Here is a 6,220-nt window from a genome sequence, read left to right as displayed (position 1 = left end):
ATATAGTTCCCTGTGCTATGCAGTAGGACCTTGTTGTTTATCCATCCTATATATACTAGTTTGCGTCTGCTAATCCCAAACTCCCACTCCATCCCTCCCCCACCCCGTTTCCCCCTTGGTAACATAAATTTGTTCTCTACGTCTGTGAGTCTGTTTCTGTTTTGTAGATAAGTTCATGTGTATCATATTTTAGATTCCACATATAAGTGATATCATATGATATTTGTCTTTCCCTGTCTGACTTCACTCACTATGATAATCTCCAGATCCATCCATGTTGCTGCAAATGGCATTATTTTGTTCTTTTTTATGGCTGAGTAATATTCCACTGTATACATGTACCACATCTTCTTTATCCATTCATCTGTTGATGGACATTTAGGTTGTTTCCATGTGTTTCAGCCTGCGTTATTGAACTGCCTCTTGGGGCTACTGTGAGAACAGTGCCAAGGAGATAATGCAAAGGCCAGCAGGAGGCAAGAGCATTATGAGAGGGTAAAAGGTATGTGTACCTTAAAACTGGTACACATACACATGCCCCAGCACACACATTCACATGTATGCTCACATGCACACACACACTCTCATGTGCACACACACGCTGTCTCATGTGTGCACACACATAAACGTTCTTTACCTGCTCACACTCACACACTTGTCCACACACATGCACATACTCACGCTCATATACACACTCACATCCCTAATAATACATGCCTACACAGACACATACACTCACACACATTCACCCCCTCACATCCATACTCTCACAAACTCATGCACACTCACCATAAACACTCATGAAACACACACTCATATACACACTTGCACGCTCCCACCCAGGTTCGAATATACACATGCACTTACTTATATCATTCTTCCTCATTATGGAAGTTTGAAATGGTCATTTGAGATGGAAGCTCTTCTGTTTTCCCACTGCTACCCTCTCCACTGTGTTCAGAAACCAGACATCTGGATGGAAAGTCACCTACTGCCACTACCTAGGTCCTGAGCAGCCTACTGGGCAGCAGGCTCTCTAATGGCTCCAACCCAAGGGACCAGTTTTATAGCAAACTCTAGGCCCAGAACCAGTGTCTGAGAACCAAGGGGCAAGTATGATACTCTCGGCTCCCCTGCTGGGGAAAGTGAGGCAGGAAAAGGGTCTGGGAGTTGCCCAAGGTCATCCAGGAAGGTCACAGGTGACTAAGCAGAGCTCAGAAGCCAGTTCCCCTGAAACCTTGGCCAGTCAGGCTTTGAGTTGATGTGACTTGCTCAATGCTCCTAGGACGAGATGCTTGTCTTTAGTTTCTAAACATTCTCTACCATTAATGAATCCTTTAATCAGACTCACTAGCTGTGGTTTGCATTATGTAAAATGACCCCTGGATTAAGGCCCCTTACCATGTTCAGAGGAAGTAGCTGTATATTTTGCATCTCATACATCAACCTTTTATGAAGTAGCAATTATGTGCATGCTTCAGGAGCCAGGCATGCTCTGAAATTGCTGTGAATGTAATTTTTCTGAGCACTATTTCACTGCTGCCTTTCTGAGTGATAGAAAAAGAAGCTGATGGTACAAGGGAGACTCTGCCTTCAGAGGAGAAATTAAAGAACGGCTTGCTTCACTCAGATCCTCTCCCTGGAAGACCAGAGTTACACTGATGTTTTCCTCTGGACCAAGGGGGTCTAAAATTCAGACCTTCACATCCCGGAGGGACCCCTCCCTCTGTCATACCATGGGGAGCCGTGAGTGAACCATGGCCAAATCAGACCTGCCCTGACCGGCCATGCATCACTCAGCACATCTCTTTCAGCCTCTCCTTCTCATGGGTTTTGAAGGAGCGGGAGAGATAAGGTTTCTTTTCATTGACAATCACTTTGCATTTCTCTGACACCCCAGGGGGTCTCCTGTGTCAAGCCCCTGCCAACTACAGTTCTGTGAACTTTTTTGAGAGCCCATTTCCCTTCCTTTCCTCTGACCAATGGTTCTCCATGTGTGGTCCCTCAATGATCAGTAGCATCAGCATCCTCTGGAAATTTCTAGAAATGCAAATTCTCAGGCCCCAGTCCAAGACACACTGAATCAGAAACTGTTTAAAATCAATAACTAATGAGAACCTACTGTTCAGTACAGGGAACTCTATTCAGTGATCTGTGGTGACCTAAATGGGAAGGAAATCTAAAAAAGAGAGGATATATGTATATGTATAACTGATTCACTTTGCTGTACAGAAGAAAATAACAACATTGTAAAGCAACTGTACACCAATAAAAATTAAAAAAAAAAAAGAAACTTTAGCAGGTAGGGGCCAGGGATCTGGGTTTAACAAGCCCTCCAGGGGATTCTGATGTTTGTTCAAGTTTGAAAACCATGTTCCAGAAAAGAGGGGAGAAAGAGACATATATGTCAGCCCAGTGAGCATTTTTTCAGAGCTGGTCTCGGCTCAGTGATGAGGGAGAAAACTGTTGTGAGCAGCCTTCCCGGGAAAGAAGGGAAAGAACTGACCAGCTGGATCACACTGGGGTCCCGGGAGGGGGCGGAGGGGTAGGGAGGCAGGGATGGGTCCCCTGCCCTCTGCACTGTATGAGGGGCTCGCGGAGAGCAACTCCTGACCCAGTGGGTCTCCAACTTTGCCACATGATGGAATCACCTGGGGACCTTTAAAAACTACTGATGCCTGACTCCTACCTCCAGACGTTCTGATTTAATTGATAAGGTGCGTGACCTGAGGACTGGGAGTTTTAAAAGCTCCCCAGGTACTTCTAATGTGCAACAAAGCTTGGGAGCCAGGGGTTTAACCTGGAAGTCCTGGTGCCCTGGTGGTGGGGTTTCAGATGGTGGGGAAGGCAGATGCGGGAGGCATTTAGCTGTCTTTCTCATGCCTCGTGCATTTGTACAAAGTTTAGGAGGTCACCTACTCTGCCTGTAAAAGCTCGTCTTGATCGTAGGGGTTGCCCAAGACAAATGCACAGGGCACCCAGAGAGAAGGTTCCAGACAAATCATGACTTTTCCGAGGCAGAAAACACACTGCTGCTCTCCTGGTTCATTAGGTCATAAAAGTGCCATGCCCAGGCTGAACAGATCCCACTGGCAGCACACCTGTACTGCCCACACCCTGAGAGCAGGACAGCTACGGTCCCCAGGTGTCCCCAATTACTTGCTGTTCCCCTGTCAGCCCTTCCCGGCGGCAGGACAGAATCCTGAGAAGAATGAAGGCTCTGGGGTCCCACTGTGTTGGCGTGTGCTCTGCTGCTTCACCTCTCCAGCTCTGGACCTCACTGCGGACCTGAGGGTGATAATGCCCCCTCCTGTGTGTGGTGTGAAGATGAAGAGGAAGTTCAGCTACATCACTATGGCACCTGGCCGGTTCCTCCACACCTGTGTCCTGTCCCCTTGCTCTCAGACTGGGCTTACCTGAGAAGCTAATCCCCACCAAGCTGTGGGTGGAGAGGTTCTCACCTGAGCCCACGTTGAAAACACCTAGGGAGTTAAAACCTTCATGCCGGAGTCCCTGTCCAGAGGTGCTGATATAATTGGCCTGGTGTGGTCTGGGTTCTGGATTTTAAGAGACTCCTTGGGTGTTTCTGCTGTGCAGTCAGGGCGAGGCATCACTGTTTTACCAGAATAAATAATGGCTTCCCACCGTCATCACGTCTGATGTCTGAATGAGGACCCAGGGAGCCCTAGCCCAGAGGGGCACGTCAGGGCAGTTTTGGGCTCTGAGGCAGGCCGGAGAGACCGTTGTTTGGTAAGAGGGGGCCCCATGGCACCCCTATCCCGCCTCTTCTGCCTTCCCAGAAGGCCAGCCTTGGCCAAGGCACCTGAGCCTGGTCTGATGCCCGACTCCCCGTGCACTCTCACATTCCTCAGCTGCTGAGGATCTATCTCCCGGCAGCCTCAGCAGCCAGCTTTTCCCAGGGACTGATCCTGGAGGGTGGGAGGTGCTCACACACCTCTATCCACCAGTTTCCCTGGCCCTGCCAAGTCTCCCCTTCTCAGCCGCCCACCCTCACCGAGGCGCTGCTTCCTCTGTTTCTCCATTTCAGACTTAACTGTGATGCTTCATTTCTGGTTCTCGGAGAACTGAGGTTGTTTAGACCAGGTGGCCCAAAGCCACGGGTGACATGAGGAAGGACAGTGTTTTAGACAACTCCCAATAGTAAGATGACCTGGCTAGGCCGCACCATGGGATACCACATATACCTTGTGGGCTGTGGAGATCGAGGGCAGCTTAAAATGTGGACGAGCTGTTGTGAAGCAAGAAGTAGCTTGGAAAATATTCTCAGCACTGGGTGTTGGATGGGCCACAGGTGTCAAGCAAGCCCTTGTCCAAACCTGACAGAGAGAGAGAGAGCATTTCATCAAACTGGCTGCTTCTCCCCCACTCACCATCCTCCCGGCATAATCATAGCTCAGCCCAAACCACCTGTGTCATGACCAGGGAGAGGGGGGGATATCATGGCGGGCTGGATGCATGACCTTGCTTTAGAATGAAAGTTCTTGCTTGTCCCTTGGGTGAGGCTCAAATGTTAGCATGGTTCAACCTTTGAAATTCCACAGAGGTCATGTCCTCAGGTCTTGGTGCCCACAAGCCAAACACCCCCATATGAGCTGGATGGTGTGTGCCAGATGACTGATTTGTCCTGCTGTGCCCAGAACCTAGCCTGGGCCTGGCACACAGCAGACATGTGAAGGAGGAATGCTCCAGCTGTGCAAGAACAGTAGCGAAATGGCAAGGCCATTGGCCAGACAATTGTTATCGGGTTCCTGCCTTGTGCCGGGCCCCGGGCTAAGACAGTGAACACAAACAGACCATATCGACACCTTACAGCCCAGAGGGGAAGGTAGGCAGTAGGCAATCACCACACAGTGTAGTTTTTCGCCGTGGGTCAAGTCTGGAATGGGCAAGGGGTGTTAGGGATGGCTCCGAGGACGGGACTTTTGAAATGAGTTATGAAGCGGGAATTAACTGGGTTGAGAGTGGGGTCCGAGTTTTTCCTGCAGCTTCTGTGAAGGCTCTGGCCTGGGAAGAAGCATGGTTCATTTCCATTCCTTGTGGCTGGAACACAGACAGCGGAAGAGAGAGTGGGGCGGGATGCGTCAGAAGGTGGGGACCGTACCTGGAATGGTGTGGAAGGCCAGGGGTTAGGAGCTGGGTCTTTAGCAGTTCTGCTGTGGAAGCCTTCTTGTGCAGGGCTGCACTGCTTGCTCTCACTACAGTCCCCGTCTCCTTGTAAAGAGGCCTGAGAGTTGATTTGTAAAATCACCTGCCCCCCGGGGGATTCTTCTATGCTCTCAAGTTTTAGAAATGTGGATTTAATAAACGTAAGGTTGCAAAGTTAACATAACTGAGTGAATTAATTCCTCTTAGACTCCATCCACGGGACAGCGGTGCACCATCTCCAGGAGGGTGGAGCTGTGGCCTCCTGCACTGAGCTGAGGGCAGTTCTCTACAGAGAGGGTTGGCCTGAGCCATTAGTCCAGACTCACCGCACGGGGGCCGGGTGCAGCCTCTCACCACCTAACCTGATTTCACCCCCACATTATAGGGCCAGATGGAGTCGTCTCTTCTTTCATACTCCATACTCCTACCCCCTCAGAAAGGAGGGACCCCTTCCTTTGTGGGACCACAACCCTCACTCGAGGTGGTCCTGTCATCCCTCAGGAAGGGACCTTGGTGGTTTCAGAGAACTGCCCTGGGACAGGTCAGGATCTGGGTTTCTGTGAAGGAAGAATTCCAGTGCAGCAGGAAAGTAAATCATCCCAGGGAGACCTAGGGCTCCCAGCACATGACACACACTGAAGAGAGCCCAGTGCCTCCACCCAGGGCCAGGGAAACACCAGGATGGGGAGACAGGGCCTTGGGCTCTAGTATGGACCCTCTGGTTTGTTTTCCTAACATCTTTATTAGAGTATAGGCGCTTTACAATGTTGTGTTAGTTTCTGCAGAATAACAAAGTGAATCAGCTATATGTAGACATATATCCCCATATCCCCTCCCTCTTGTGTCTTCCTCCCACCCTCCCTATCCCACCCCTCTAGGTGGTCACAAAGCACCGAGCTGATCTCCCTGTGCTATGTGGCTGCTTCCCACTAGCTCTCTATTTTACATTTGGTAGTGTATATAAGTCCATGCCACTCTCTCACTTCGTCCCAGCTTACACTTGCCCCTCTCCATGTCCTCAAGTCCATTCTCTACCTCTGTGTCTTTATACCTG

The sequence above is a fragment of the Mesoplodon bidens genome (genome assembly GCF_964165515.1).
Source record: "Mesoplodon bidens genome assembly, chromosome: 5".
Taxonomy (NCBI): Eukaryota; Metazoa; Chordata; class Mammalia; order Artiodactyla; family Ziphiidae; genus Mesoplodon; species Mesoplodon bidens.
Note: the sequence above shows the minus strand (reverse complement) of the source record.